The following is a 15,934-nucleotide window of genomic DNA, read 5'->3' as shown; positions in this document are numbered from 1 at the left end:
CCCATAGACCATGATGTCAATAGTCATAGGAATTATTATGGACATTTTCAAAGTCCCGAGCCTCAATACATGAACCCTAATGACTATTCACACATGCATCATTCGCCACAACGTGAAAATGAACATTTTGCTAGTGCCTCACTCACACAAATCACTGATCGATCAATTAGAAGCTCGAATCGCAGCTTTAGAAATGCAATCACATGAGGAATCTGTCACATCTAATTTTCTTAGGCAACCTAAAATCTATGCATGTCCTGCATGTGGTAGTTTAGACCACCCTGTTGAGCATTGTCATATTTTGCATAATTTTAGGCAATCTAGAGAAAATCCAAGGTATGAAATGCCCATAAATTGTGAGAATGGTAGTCATTGGGACCGTAATCAATCCTTTGAGGGTTGCGATCAATCTTTTATAAACCCTAATGACCATGCACACATGTACCAATCACCACAATTTGAACATGAAGAATTTTGTACTCCCATGAATTTAGACTCCACCACAGAAGCTTTCAGACTCAGTGAGCAAAACTTCGATAGATCTACATCACGAATTCAGGCATATTTAGATCAGATTTTGCTTCACCTACAAAAGGAGGAAATTCATGAGGAAATGTATGTTGTCCCTAATGAAGTGTCTAGTCCCATTCATGTAAATGATGTTGAATATGAACCTAATTTAGAGGAACATGAATCGACTAATGACACCACCACTGTTAATGAGGACCAATATGCATGCTACCATGATGATGATTATGATGATTATGATGATATGTTAGAAGAACATGAAAATATTGTGGAACCTGTTGGTTCAATAACATATGGCTTCTCGCCCTCGACCTTCATGAATGTTGTTCTTTCTAATACTCATTGTAATTCATATGATTTTGATATTGACATGGGATTCGTACAATTATTCTGTGAAGATGAGCATGACATAGGAATAGTTGAATCTTCTGTAGACACTAATATGCATGAAAATATATTTGATGTGTCTGATTCTCTACCTAGGTCACATTGTGATATTTCTCCTGATTTGCCGATGCATGAGAATGAATCTGTTGATGATGTTGATGATTCTGAGTGTGAACTTGCTAATTTGATTGATGATTGTGAGCATGATGTTACATGTGTAGATGACTTAGGAGATGTTGATTTGATTAATAATGATGTGCCTATCGTCCTACATAAGTCACAATCTGATGGCCTTCCACCCAACCTAGATTTGGTTTGTACCCATATTGACAAACCGACTTTTCTGAGAGTCCCCAACCTAGGTTTGGAACTGTGTGCTTCCCAAGTCCTCTTGGACTATTTTGCTTCTAAGTATAATACATCTGAGGAACCACAGTTGGAAATTGCATGTTTGCCCGTCCATAGCACAGTTCACTTTGAGTTAGATCTTGTGCATGATGAACCCCCAAAACTGCGCGATTTTGTTTTCAAAATTGTATCTTCTGTAAAATCCAGGTTTGGGGGTAGCTCATTTGGTTTCACAGCTTCACGTGCTTTTCTTTCATATGTGAAGTTGTTGAACCCGCTACACTTTGTCTTTTGGGTTGATCCTCAACTCTTTAGACTTTTGGTGTATGGTGATTTTTTGTATATAATCCAGTAGATAAATTTTAAAACTTTTTGGTTTCTTTTGTATATATTTTTGCTAATCCAATATCTAAGTTGAAAATGTTGGATTCTAGCCGGTGAATAATGGAGTTCGGTTCGTGTTTTCGACGAATCGGGTATTCTCTCTCCTTTTACTCTACTCAGCATGTCCCTTTCCATATGTTGCATTTTAATTCTTTCCATATTTTGAAACATTGAGGACAATGTTTAGTTTAGGTTTGGGGGTATAGAGTAGATGCCATGATAATATGCCATAATTGAAAACAAAACTCCATCTTTTTGAAAAAATTGAAAAATTCCAAAAAAATTGAAAAATCAAAATAAAAAAGTAAAAAATTAAAAAATCATAAAAATGGAGCTCATTTACCTTGAAATGTTGACTCTTGTGCAAATATGTATTTTTATTAGGAGTCTTAGTCTAGATATTTAGGCACCCTAATTCTAGCACAATTCACATAGTGATAAGAAATTTGCACGCGCACGATCTACCAATACATGTATGGCCTCGATCTTCAAGGTGTTTGATAGGAAGTTACGATTGCCAATCACTTTAGAATACTGAACGAAACTTGACTAGCTTGTTCTTTGGTTGGTTGGGATAGAAGGTGGAGGTTACATTAAGAAAGACAACCATCGAATTTAACTGGGTGCATCAAAAAGGGCTACCTCTTGCAAAGTGTCATGTAATTTTTGTTTCTTTTTGTTCTGTATCAAAAGTGTTTCCTTGTTCTAAAAAAAAAAAAAAAAAAAAAAAAAATCAAAAAAAAAAAAAAAAAATACAAAAAATACAAAAAAATACAAAAAAATCAAGTATTTATCAATTCCATCATCTCTTGTTCCAAAAATAAAAAGAGAAATGTAAATAAGAGTCATGTAAATAGTCATCTTTTGTGTTTTTTGTAATAAGCAAGGAGGGTGTATGCCATTGATGTACAACGCGAGTAATTGTGAAATACCTCCAACTCATTCACAATTCTCGTAAAGTCCGGACAGCTAGCTAGATTTCGACCTCAGTTCTTAGCCTGAGAAACTATCTCTTGGTGATTAGTAGTCATGATTTCAGATCTTTCTTTACACATGTGTAGATACACTTTACACTCTTATCACATGTCTTTTTTTGTTATCAGTGCTAGGATTGTGCCTTCGATAGCTAGATTGACATCTCCATTTTGCTGTGAGCTTAAACTGTTTTGCACATGTCACGTTTGATGGAATCTGAGCTTATATTTTGTCCTTAGGTTTTGTAGGCACACCTCTGGTAAACCTTCACGAGACTTCAACTCGTCCACTAGGGACACTTAGTGGTTTAAAAGGCTTAGTGCATACGCTAAATGCATTCGAGAGACCAGCGACAGTGGTATAGTTAGGATTTCCTTAGTTTTGTTTTACTTGAGGACAAGTAAAATTCAGGTTTGGGGGTATTTGATGAGTGTTAAAAAGTGCATATATTTATCCCTTTTTGTTGGCATTTTAACTCATCTTTTGTGCATTAATTCTACATTTTATCCCATATTCTGTATTTTCATTGTTTTCAAGAATAAATATTTTTATTAATTAATTTTGCATTTTTAGGTAATAAATAAAGTTCGGATGAGTCGCGGAGCGAAAAGAGCAGAAAAGTAGTGAAAAGCCGGGAGAAATTATGCAAGGAAACCGCGAAGAATGGTGCGCACAACCTCATTTTCTACACACAAATGCGCCTCCGTTCTCAGCCATCAGATCAGTTCTCAGAAGCATCCGACGGTCGCTCCTTCATAGAGCATCAAAATCTGAAGTCTCTGCCAAGCACCACAGCGCTGAAATTCCAAGCCTTCAGATTAGATGGTAGTTGAATCCAACGGTTGCTCCCTTGCTGTTCATCAAAGTTTGATATCTCCGCCTTACACTACAACACCTAACCTAATCTCGCACCGTAGACTTCGTTGTATTTTACATCCTACGGTCGATACAAGCTGCTTCTTTCTTAGCCGTCCGATCCACCTACCATCTCCATATCCAGCGGCTTCAGATCGCGGTTCACCCATCTTGATACACCCGCTCAACACCTTAGCCATCGAACCCTATACCCATCGCCAAACATCCCCTTCCCCTTCTTCCATCGACCTCTCCTCCTCCATACCCTCTGCAGAAACACCCATACCGCCACCATCACCTCCACTGCCACCACCAGACCTCGAGCTCCACCACCACCACAACCAGCCGACCAAGAGACCTATCGAACCCCCTAGTCTATCTCTCTCCCTCGTAGCGTCTTCTCACATAGGTGCTAAGATTAAGAGAGGCAGGCTTAGGGTTTCGCTCCAAGATAGGGTTGCAGTGCAAAGAAGACGAAGAATAGGGGATTTCGAGCAGCGTAAAGCCAGTACAAAGCATGGGTTGGGTCGAAATTATCCAATTGGTATGTCAAATTTGATTTTCCCCAAAAATCAATTTAGGGTTATCAACATTAGGGTTTGTAGAAATTTTAGGGATTTGTAAAACTATAAAAGGGGATGTGTAGGAGATGTAAAAACTGTTCTTGGACTAGCCAAGTTTCCACCCAATTTGGGTTAGTTCAATTTCAATTCTTGCACTGTTAGTTTGTAATGTGATGCTCCTGTTAACTTTCATTGCTCCTGTTAGTTGCACTTTCACTCTTAATTGCATTTGTTGTCATGTTAGTTTGCCATGTTATGTTAGTTTGCCATGTTACTCAATGTTACTCACTGTTACTCACTATTAATGCATGTATTCTTGCCTTAGTATTGCTTCTTGTCAGTTTCTTTATCACCCCTGCCCTTGGCTTAGGCCTTGGTTCATCTTGTGTTGTTTTCTGTTGCTGTTTTTCATCTTGTTTTGTTTTGTTTTGTTTTTGTTCACCCTGTTGTTGCTGTTTAGTTTTTCCATTGCTTTTGTTCTGTTGCTTCTCTTATTCCATTTGCTCTGCAACTCTCTTGTTTTGCTTTCCATTGCTTGTACATTCTATTTGCTTCCCCCTGCTGTGTGCTCTCTTGTGCTGCTGTGCAGCTCTTTCTTTGCACTGCTTGTGCAGCTGCCCTGCCAAGCTGCTGCCACTCTTGCTGCCAAGCTGCTGTTGACCCTGCCTCCTGCTGCTGCTAAGGCCAAAGCCTAGTTCACTGCCAACCCAAAGCTCAAGTTCAAACTGAAGCCCAATTCAGTCAACTGTGGGCTTAACCAAAGCCCAGTTGTTTAAGACCAAAGCCCAAATTCATTAAGGCCCAATCCAATTCAGGCTTAATCAAAAGCCTAAGTTTAAGGCCTAAGCCCATTTGCACTTCAAAGAACAAACTGAGCCCATGCTCAGTTCCTTTTATTGAGAACAAACCCATTAGCACTCAAAGCCCAATTTAAGCCAAAAGGCTTCAAAACCCAATAGCAAATTAGGAACCCAATTAGCTAGAAACTTCCAAAACACACCCGATCTCTGTGGATCGACCCGTACTTGCACGAGCTACAACTGACGACCGTGCACTTGCGGTTATAATTTGTAGGACCTTTTAGAAGCCTACCATGAACCTACATATAATTGCTCAACAATATATTTATATAGGTTTGTGTAATCTTCTGCATAATACTTACAAGAAATTTTAAATGTTAATCCATAAACTATTACTTATGAATTATCTTTATGCAATTTTAGATAGCATCCGAAATCTCAAATGTGTTTTTGTTGAAAACAAATCAAATTCAAATTTTTGGTACATGCATGATGATCAAGAAGAACTGTATGATCTTAACATACAAGTTGTTAAAAAAATATGATTATACGGAACCCTCTTTGTCACTGTTTGTTGTTTTGGCTTATGAACTTGAGTTTTTGAGGTTATGCTTCTTTTGTAATATACTTGACAATAAATACCGACATGCACATTTATTTTTGGTTTTCAGGTATGGAGTATAACAAAGGTTTCATTTACTATGAGAAGGAAATGCACGAATATAATGACAAGACCTTTTCATTTCATGATACCTTTGAATGTTCTTATAACTTTGCATGCTTTAGTAATATATGTTTTAATTTTTTTTGTATGTCTTTCCTTTTAGTCATTGATTGTACGTTGTTTGTTTGTTTTCAGCAACCAGATTCCATATTCGTGAACCCAAAACTTTCTTTCGGGAAGCAGGATGGGATGTCCACAAAGACATCAGAAAGAATGATGGTAAGACCGTCAATGTTTACTCTCTACTACTTCCTGGGATTTTCCGTGAGTCACACATTTTGTGATGTTATTTTTTAACAAGTAGTATTTGGATTCCTACGAGGATATTGAGTTATAAAAAACATCATCTTCCGGACTGAATGGCTTAATGCCTTGGTGACACCTCTCTATGAACAAGATGGTCCATAACATAAAAGACGGCTATAGATTTTCTGAATCCAACAGAAGTTACAGAAAACTTGTTTAACCATCAATTTGAGTTTGCGATTTTTTCATTAACCATCACAATACATTTTTACATCCAACAAACACATTATTATATATTAAACCAAGCATTCAATAACTAATTTTTCTTTTTCTTTTAAAACATCCCAGAAAAATGTAGGACATTCTTTTTAAAATGGTGGTCGATTGCAGTCCCATCAAAAAATTTAATGAGACTTAAAAAATAAGTAATGTATTTTATGGAAATTAAAAGAAAATGAAACAATGAGCACATATAATTCAAATAATGAGCGAACAAAATTTTATTTGTATTAAGCAGAAAAAATAGCAGTTCAAGTTTTTCCTGCACAATCATGTACCTCCTTCTATAAACAGAGATACTCAAAAACAATTATACAAAGTTTCTAATCGAAATAAACTAGTTATTCTGTCTCACTTTTCTTCATGGAAAAAAAGAAAATTGAAAAAACCATTAAATCATTCGGCTGTATAAATTGCATATTTACGTCTAAACAACTTGTTTTCTTATTTTATTTGTATCTTTACGAAGTGGTATATACTAGAAGTACTACAAAAGTTCAACATACACAAATTGCATACCAAAAATTCACACAAACCATTAAGTTATTCCTTTTTTTTTTAAAAAAATAAAATAAAAAAAAAGGTTACCAGTCGAACCCATCAAATCTGGAGATTAAGTTCAAAGCCTCGGGATAGTCAGGATTAGAGCCAAGCAGATGTCTGACTATTTTTGCAAATCCTATATAATCAAAAACAAAAATTTATCCATTAATAAGGATATAAAATAAGGATAAAATATTTGGATGATTAGGAAAAATCATCATCTTGATCGTGATTATTAAGATCCGATAATTGATCATCAAACATGTGATCTTTACGTATTGTTTTATCTTGGTCATAACGAGTGTGTACCTACATGTTTCCAACTTAAAATTTGATGGTGTACTTGGTGCCCCCTCTTTTTCGGAAATATTCATCATCTTCAACTGAACGTTTCATCATCTTCGACCACAGTGGAGTTATTAAACCAGGAGGTGATCCATTCAACAATATAAGTGCAGCGATTCTAATTGCATCGATATTTATATTAATCTTCCTCCAAAGTGCTCTTGAGTGACTACATTCTAAAGGAATATGTTCAAGGGTTTCTTCAGTTCCCACAAATACCACAACTGATATCCATATCTATGCTGCAAAAATAATGTCTGCATATAGTTAAGTGTTTGGATAATGCTATTTAAGCTTATCCAAATAAATAACTTTTCTCCATGAGCTATTTTGAATTTGCAAATAAATTTCCAAACTTTATTTGGAATGTCAAAACTATTAGCAGTAACACCATTATCATTGTTATAAAATTTGTTGTTAATGCTTTGTAAAGGAAATCTCCCGACTTTGACTGACATCCATATCATCACATCTCCTTAAGTATTGTAAATGAACATGTTTTGTATCTTGAAGGAACTATCACTATTTGTTGGGTTATATGTTTTTAAAATATTTCTATTGTACATTTATATCGATGATTCGACCTTGGTCCAATGGTTAAGTCTTTTGGGCCTTGTCCTCCCCTACTGATTGTGCATATATATATATATAGCATTAGTCCGGGAGCGGGGCGTTGGGAGATCTCTTGAATTTCGAAACTATATTTTTGCTAGTTTTTGAAAATATTTTTGAAACTTTTATAGCCTTTAATTACGTGATTAATTAGACTTGATTTTGGTAACGTTTTTGTGAACGTTTTCTGATTGTTAAAATACTTTTTATGGTAACAATTAAAACCAAAATAATCTCTCATTAATTCCCATTTAATTACATAGCTATAAAACCAGTTTTTTCAGAACAGAGAAAAACACAAGTTTTTCACACCATTGTTTTCTGAGAATCAAGATACCAAAAATTGTGAGCAAGATTAGGAAGAGTAGAACTGATCGGTTTCTCATTGTGTGCGTGAGAGATTCAAAGAGAGTTTTTCTCAGTTGTTTTCGTTGTGACGAAGAAAGGACTGCTTGCACAAAACTCAAGGCAGAGCCACAAAATGTCTTAAAGGGAGTGACCTGGTCGTGACTCAGCCATCACCTTGTTTCGTGTTTTAATCCTTGTTTTGCAGGTGTGAAATCGACAATTGTTCCAACACTATCAAATAGTTGGATGAGCAGTCATATACCCCAATTTTTGCAGCCGTGGATGAGAAATTCAGAGACATATACGAAAACGTTGGATGTATCTCATGTAGGAAATGGTTGATTATGTAAACCCGCCACAACCCATCTGTCAAGACAAATTTTATTCTTTTTCCAATTTTTAACTTCCATGAAGTAGTGTTGTTGCACTATTATCAGACTTTTCTCAATTCTTGTCCATACCCAAAAGGAGTTTTTGTTAAAAGAAACTTTGTGCTAGATATGATTATGTCAGGTATGAGCATTTTTTTCGAGAGGTTAATTTCACAGCCGATGCAACGACTAAAAGGAGTTGTGATCTTAATGTTGGAAACCAAGTTACTTATGAAGGCATGCCTGATTTTATCAGCTCTGTTGAAATATCTGTATTTCGTATTTTCGTTTCAAGTAGTTAGTAAGTTTTTTGGGCTGCTGCATCTAAGTAAAGATAAATTTAACTTTTACAGATCCATGAACGCCAGACATCCCGTATCTTTGGACTTACATATCTTATGTCATGCAGAAAATTGACACATCTAGTGGATGCAGTTAATTGAGTTTTGAGAAAAGGGAACTGAGTTAAGCACATGGTTCACCATGTAGTTGTTCTCCTAGCTTAATATAGAGCTTCAGAGAACCAAATAGCCAATCTTTTATCAAAGTAACCTCTAATTGTATTAAAAGATTCTTGTTTTGAGGACCTAGGATCATGGGAGAACCAAGTTACATAACCTTAAAGCTCATAGTTTTGACACCAAGAATCCATGCCAAAGTGCTAGCCACTTCATGCATGGTATATTTACTGTAATACACTAAAAATTTGTCCAAGTTTATTACTTATCCTGACTGAGCTGAACTCCTACAAAAGTTGAAGAAGATTTTCACATATAGAAGATTATATTGACTGAAAATCAAGCAGTCGTCTACGAAAAGTAGATGAATAATAGTTGGAGCTTGAGCAGCCATTTTAATGCCTTCTATAATCTTGTACACTTGGTTAAAATATAACAAGCCAAGAAAATCCTTGTTTTCTCAAATTTGGAGTGCAAATTTTGAGATGAAGAGGAGCTCAACCACTCCTAAATTTGGAATGGGCCTCACTCAATTAAACAACAACACTCCATTGTAGCTAGGCCCACCTAACTCAGAAATCATGCTTCAGAGAGAAAAAAAAACAACCAAACTTGACATAGAAATTTGCACAATCCAATCAATACCACATTAATGCATGCCAATTGCTACAAACTCATTTCACAAATTAAGAAAATTCCAAATGTCAAATGCAATTTTGATTAATTCCTTTAAAATCTACCAGTAGTCACCAACATAAACTGAAGATGCTTCCCAGAGAAAATCATCATGAAAAGGAGGTTCACATCTAATGCAACAAATAGCAAATCCCAGAATGGTGCCGCTAAGGTGCCTGCGGATCGCCATTTTCTGATGCCGCAGAAGGAAGCTAATCATCACCGAAATCCTCTGCATATTTCCACAATATCTCGATTCCATTCATGTGACCGAGCCCAACCACTGCAACAATAACCTTGTCTTCCAGCCTTCTAAGCTTTATAAACATAAATATGTCTCTCTCTATAAATATCACCCTATGCTGTGAACCACAAAGGAGATCAACATACACGAAGGGTCAAGTTAAACTTCGGTATCTGGATCGACGAAGCTAAGTACATTCAAAGTTCCTCATGACAGAATTCAAAAAAGTTGTCAGTCAGTCGATGATGCTTATAGACAACTCGATTCCAAAGGCAACTTTCCAAAAGAAAATATTCAAAATAAGCATAGCCTAGTGTGGACTGGAGATGTCAGGGACACTTACATGCTCTGGGAAAATTAGATAGAACCAACGCCGTATGCCTTCCATATTTGATCGGGGCGTTATCTCCGGGAAAAATCGTAGCATGAACCATTTCTTTAACGTGTCAATGTGGTTCATATCATTGAGCCTCCGATAGTTGATATTTTGATTAATAGATATTGAGCCAAACTGTTTACTGAGAACCTGAAAGTGAATAAATGACTAGAATTTATGCCTTGAAAGTGAATAAAGAAACGGTAATTACATCAATATCTTGATCCATGAGAACCAGTTTTGCTTTCACTTTTTGAGATTCTTCCATGGCAACCTGCAGTAATTTTTCTGGAATTTGAAAGCCAGCAGATAGAAAGCCCAGTCATGCAAATAAAGAAGAAGTTGGAACAATTAAGCCAACAAATGAGCAAGTGCTGGAAACACACCTTAAGCTCCGAAACCCGCATGAGAGATGCCTGCAGTCGACGTACACTAAAAAATGTATCAAGCATTCTTTTCAAACCTCCTGGAGACTTCATGCACCTGAGAAACATCCTAACCAACCCCTCTTTTTCAGGATTCCTCCACATTCCAAGCAGCGAGGCACGTTGTTTGCACAACTCAAGCTGCACTCAAAAGAATAGGAGTTGCTATCAATTCTAAATAGGAAGAATGAAAGTACAAATTAGCTCGATCATTTTTGTCCTGGAAGCAGAATGATAATAACTTCTACAACATTTTAATTGGTACAGTTCACAATTAAACAACCATCTAACACAATAGCAAAAGCATAATGACTACTAAGCAAAACAATTGCTTGAAATAGCGAAGCAGTCATGTACACCTGTCACTAAAGAAATCAGTCAATCACAAACATTTGTCGGTACCTCTGAAGCCAGACCATACATGTTCTGTATAGTAGTTTGGAAGACCTTGACTGGGATCTATGTAACAATGGTACTGGCACACCTACAAGTGTTGTAATCTAAAATTTGTATGGGGTGTCCCTAGACTATACAGGCCCGGTATGGGGTGTTGGACACAGCCATCGGAACAACTCAGGTGGACAACGTACAAGGACTAAATGATTTACATTTCAAACTCAAGCACGAACAGACCGAGAATCCCCATATATAGCCTCTAAGTATGTGTGCGTGTTTGGATCAGATTCTAAGTGTGTGTTGCTTCTTTCCTACGATCTTAATTCTGACAGAACAAGTGAAAATCTCCCCAAATAGAAGCAAGGCATCAAAAATTCTTCTGGCACAGCTAGTATTTGATACAGAACTAATGGGAAACTGGAGGGCTCACATTAATCAAATATATGGCTAATAGCATTGCATTCTAATTAAGCTTTTCCTATCATCCATGCCGACCAAAATCGTGGCTTGAATCATCTCTATCAGCATTGACATATGTTAAAGAACAAGTGTTAACGGTTTCTAACCTATGCAGAAAAGGATGAATTTACAAGTAAAAGTATGGAAAAGTTTCATTTCACCATCTAATTGGTCAAAGAATAAAGCTTATTCTGTAAGAATTTGCACAATAACAAAATAATTTGAAAATTTTGGACAATTCCATCCAAAAGACAAGAAAAGCAAACAATTTGAAAAACCGAAGGACAGTTAAAACTACTCCCATTTATTTTGTTATAACAAACAGAACTTTATACCGTTTCATACGCGACAAAAAAGTTATATCCGATCCTGGCCATCGGATCACTCAAACATTACCCCTGCTAATTCCGGTCTCCCATTAGCAGCCACGAACTTTTAGACCGGTCGCACCTCAAACAACAATTGGATGCAAGTCTGTACAAACTGACTAACCGCATCCAGCTGAATTAGGTTGTGATTAATGACAAATAATCACTCCATAGTCTTGCGCAATCCCTGTTACATTCTTGAATACGGGATATCATTGATGGTGGCAACAAAATCTGAATGATAGTGAAAAGAAAGCTAAAGTCTCATTTTAAAGGCTTCCAACAAGTGTGATGGTTGAAAAAGAAGGTGATACGAACAACACCAACTGAAGTATTTCAAATCTCTCTAAAAACTTAAGTCGAACGCAAAACACAATAATCACCATCAGGGTCACAAGTTCATAACTACGGACTTAGACCTACTTTTCATAATAAAATCTTTGTTTTCTTGCTGAAGAGGATAAAGTTATGAGTGCATCTCATGGCTTTCACGGTTTCATACACAGACACTGATAATACTTCAAGATTTCGACGAACAAGCAAGTATGTGTGACTTGAACTTTTCAAGTTCTTCCAGAACCTCCTCCTCTGGCCTGTAAATCAGATCGCTCATGCGCCATATCTGTGCCAAACATCAGTCAACCAGAATTCGGTTATAAATGATATTACTCTCAATAGATAAACCTCAAGTTCTGTCTAACACTTGGAAGTATGTACATTCGGCATTCAGGACACAAAAGGTTTACCTGCAAAGTCCCACCACCACCACTGCTTTCGCAATCATCAGAGACGCTAACAATTGTCCATGGATCAGATGTATTCCAGTGAAAGTCAACAACTTTATCCCTGCATGAATCAGAAACGTGATCAAGTTCCACAAAAGTGAAACGTGTTTTATTATTGTAAAACTACTCTATATTAAGAACTATGCTCTACTGCCACAACATATGCAGACAATTCAAGAAAAAAGGCAGTAACTTTAATGCTCAAGTATGGTGTGCCTCAAGTTAACTAATAGCACTGACTGACCCAGGTAGGCTAACTTTTCATTTTTAGTACTTCTGTCAAATCATAATCTGTTTCTATTACTTATTTGATACAACACTACAATAGAAAGGCGGAGTGGTTTACACAGATCTTACCCGTACCTTAGATGATTATGAGCACATAAAACTGCAATAACGGTTACCCATACCTTCTCATGATCCCAGACATTCAAAATGCCATCCTCTGCAGCACTGCCATATACTGAGGCCTTATCTGGACACCACTGGAAAATGAACATAAATATTAGTTAATAGATGTACTTTAATAACACGTGAAAGGAAAAAATGCTGTAACAGAGAAAAAAGAAAGTAACTACGACGAACCTAAACGCAAAGAACAGCTGCTTTGTGTCCATCAAATTTGTATATAGGGGTTCCAACTCCATCAGCGGTGAGATTTCGGAGGACAAACATGCAGCCTGATGTGATAGCACAAAAGATTACTTCAGATTCATCATCAACTCTTATCTATGACTATGAGAAAGAATGTCACCCAAGCTTCCCTAAAATAGAACATATGATCATAACACCTTTTTTTGCAAGATAAGGCAGGTAGGTCAACTACATACCCGGTCAAAATAAGGTTTACATTATGGCAATTCCAATCGACACAGTGTAGATCAGCATTGTGAGCCTTTTCAACCTGCTGACTCAAAAACAAAGTAAAACACACAGATCATGAGATTACAAACCAAAACATCACATCAAGAACAGACGAGCAATCTTGCTAGTTGTTAATGCGCAGGTAAAACCATTATATTAGACATGGGTTGCTTATCAATATCAGACAGAGGAATGTACAGCAGCAGAAGAAGGGGAAGAGAGAAGGAGCAAGTTAGAATGAAAGAAGTAAAGAATTAACCTTGACAGTTGGACTTGTGCCGGTACGAAAAAAGGCAAGAATCATCACCTACACTGTAGAACTCTTAAGTACTACATAACAATTAAAAGAAAATGTGTCAGAGAAAAAGACAATCACGAAATGATACGGAGAGCATTACCATGCAAACCGTTAGACAACATATCCAAGTATAACTGTCAATCACCTTGATGGACAAAACTGCACACATCTTTAACAGTGTCGGCCCACAACTTTAACATGATCAATTACAAGACTCTCGGAAGCTTTTTCACCGGATCCTTGGTCTACAGCTGCGGCAGATATATGATCCTGAATACTCCACAAAACCACCGACTTGTCTTTGCCTGGCGTGATATAAATGTAGGATTAGAAGATCTAAAGGAAAATTGGTACCAAATTCCAAGAAAGTAAATCAGGTTCAGGTGACCTCGATATGAACCATAAAGTTTTGAAGTTTGAACTTCCTGAAAATAATTAACTATCTACAATTCTAGTGCATTATGATGTTTGGGAAAAAAAATACCACATCTCCTGATCCAACATCTAGACAGTTTCCAAATTCAGGTCCAAAACAACTAAAACAATCAATAGACAAAAACTCTGCATCCTCGAGGGAAATCATAAAACTCATTATTGGAACGCTTTGCAGCACAGTGCTCAAAAATGTCATGAGTCGGAAGATATTGCACTATCATGCCTCCATCAGTCAAGGTTTCAGAATACATTTCAATAAAAAGATAAAAAAAAATAATAATCAGATTTCAGGCACATACTTGAAGTATCTAACCTCCAGATAATACGATGGGCTCAGTTGGGCACATATCAAGTGCAAATTCCGCATTATCCTGATGCAGTTAGTATCTGCAAGATGGTGAACTCTGAAGTTAAATACAATTTACAATTACATGCTCCAAAAAGCATTTGACTGTAAAAAAAGAAAGTAGTAAGTGGCATAAAACCATCTAAGTCACTGACATCCTAGTGATGATTGTAATCTTACACAATATATATACATCATGCCTTCGTGGAACTAAAACACTACCAAAAATTAAGAAAATCATAAAAGAAAAAGAAGTCGAGTTTACCAAATCTGAGATGATTCTAAAGCCCCAAGGACAGTGTTGCAATCAGGTTGAGCATCAATGTCCCAGATAAGCACCTGGTCATAACCCAAACACTTACCCGAGTTAGTCACTCAAACATGATAGACATAATAACCAATGAAAACTCAAAAGGATGGAACATCCAAACCACTTTGCTAGCTTGGTGATCTTAGAAACTAATGGCAAATATCTTTATCTCAGAGTTGCATAGTTTCTTACATTGGGACGGTCTAAAACAACAATCTTCATGTTTTGTGGCAGCTCCCCGATTTTGTTGACCTGACAAGTGTGTCACCGCTAAAGACGATAAGCACATATACCAGCCACATCGAGCATAGAAAGTATACCCTTCAAAAAAAAAAAGACAGAATTGTTTCAAACCTCTCCGGGATGAATAATGGTTTTGTAGGAGTACTTTTTGACAATGGGGAACCTGTTTCCTCATTGAACTGACAACACAAGAAAGTAAGGCATTTTACACAAACCATCAGAATAATCGTGGCAAACTGAAATGTCAGAGAATCCATAGCATAAGTAAATGGTATAGTTACCTGTGATATGCGCTCTGTAGCTGCAACTGTTGGTTTTACCACTTCACAATTAGCTATAAGTAAAGTATTTGGACCAGTACCATCAGTCTGAAAAGGGAGAAGGGGGGAATTTACCAAGACAAATCTTCAACAAGGCTTAAAACTATCAATCGTGGCTAACAAAATAGAAGTACATAATATAATGACAGATCCAAAGAAATACAGAAAATAGACCTCAAAGTGTCCGGGAATTCCCACTACCACATATTATTTAAAAAAAAAAACAGTTTAGCATGGATTACAAGATTCCCCATGGCATTCATATAATAATTAATAAGGTATAGGGCAGAGTAGAATGTCCTACTTACCCATGTTAAGAAACTTAAAAACAAAGACGAAAGGATACAATCACAACTTACACTTTACTCAACAAATTCTTTATACATATTTGGTAAGCAACACATAATAGCTAACAGTAGCAAGGAAAAACCCTATTCGCACAAATCACCTACCAGATAGCATTTACAGTAATCACTATTGGTAATTGCATACCAGTCACCTAAATTTCAACCTGATGTTTTTCAACCTAAATTTCAATTGTCATACTAAATTTTCATTTCTAGCAAAACATAACAAGTTCGTAAATGTTATTGACTAAGGTATCCAATAACAAGCTTATGCATA

The 15,934-nt window shown here is 36.6% G+C and overlaps 1 pseudogene; it reads right to left on the bottom strand.

The window, feature by feature from the left end:
- Positions 1-11,624: 11,624 nt before the first annotated feature.
- LOC113351236 lies at positions 11,625-15,564 on the bottom strand (annotated as a pseudogene).
- Between the last annotated feature and the right edge of the window lie 370 nt (positions 15,565-15,934).

The sequence above is a fragment of the Papaver somniferum genome, chromosome 2 (assembly GCF_003573695.1).
Source record: "Papaver somniferum cultivar HN1 chromosome 2, ASM357369v1, whole genome shotgun sequence".
In the NCBI taxonomy this organism is placed as follows: domain Eukaryota; kingdom Viridiplantae; phylum Streptophyta; class Magnoliopsida; order Ranunculales; family Papaveraceae; genus Papaver; species Papaver somniferum.
Note: the sequence above shows the minus strand (reverse complement) of the source record. Positions and strands in the feature narration are given on the sequence as shown.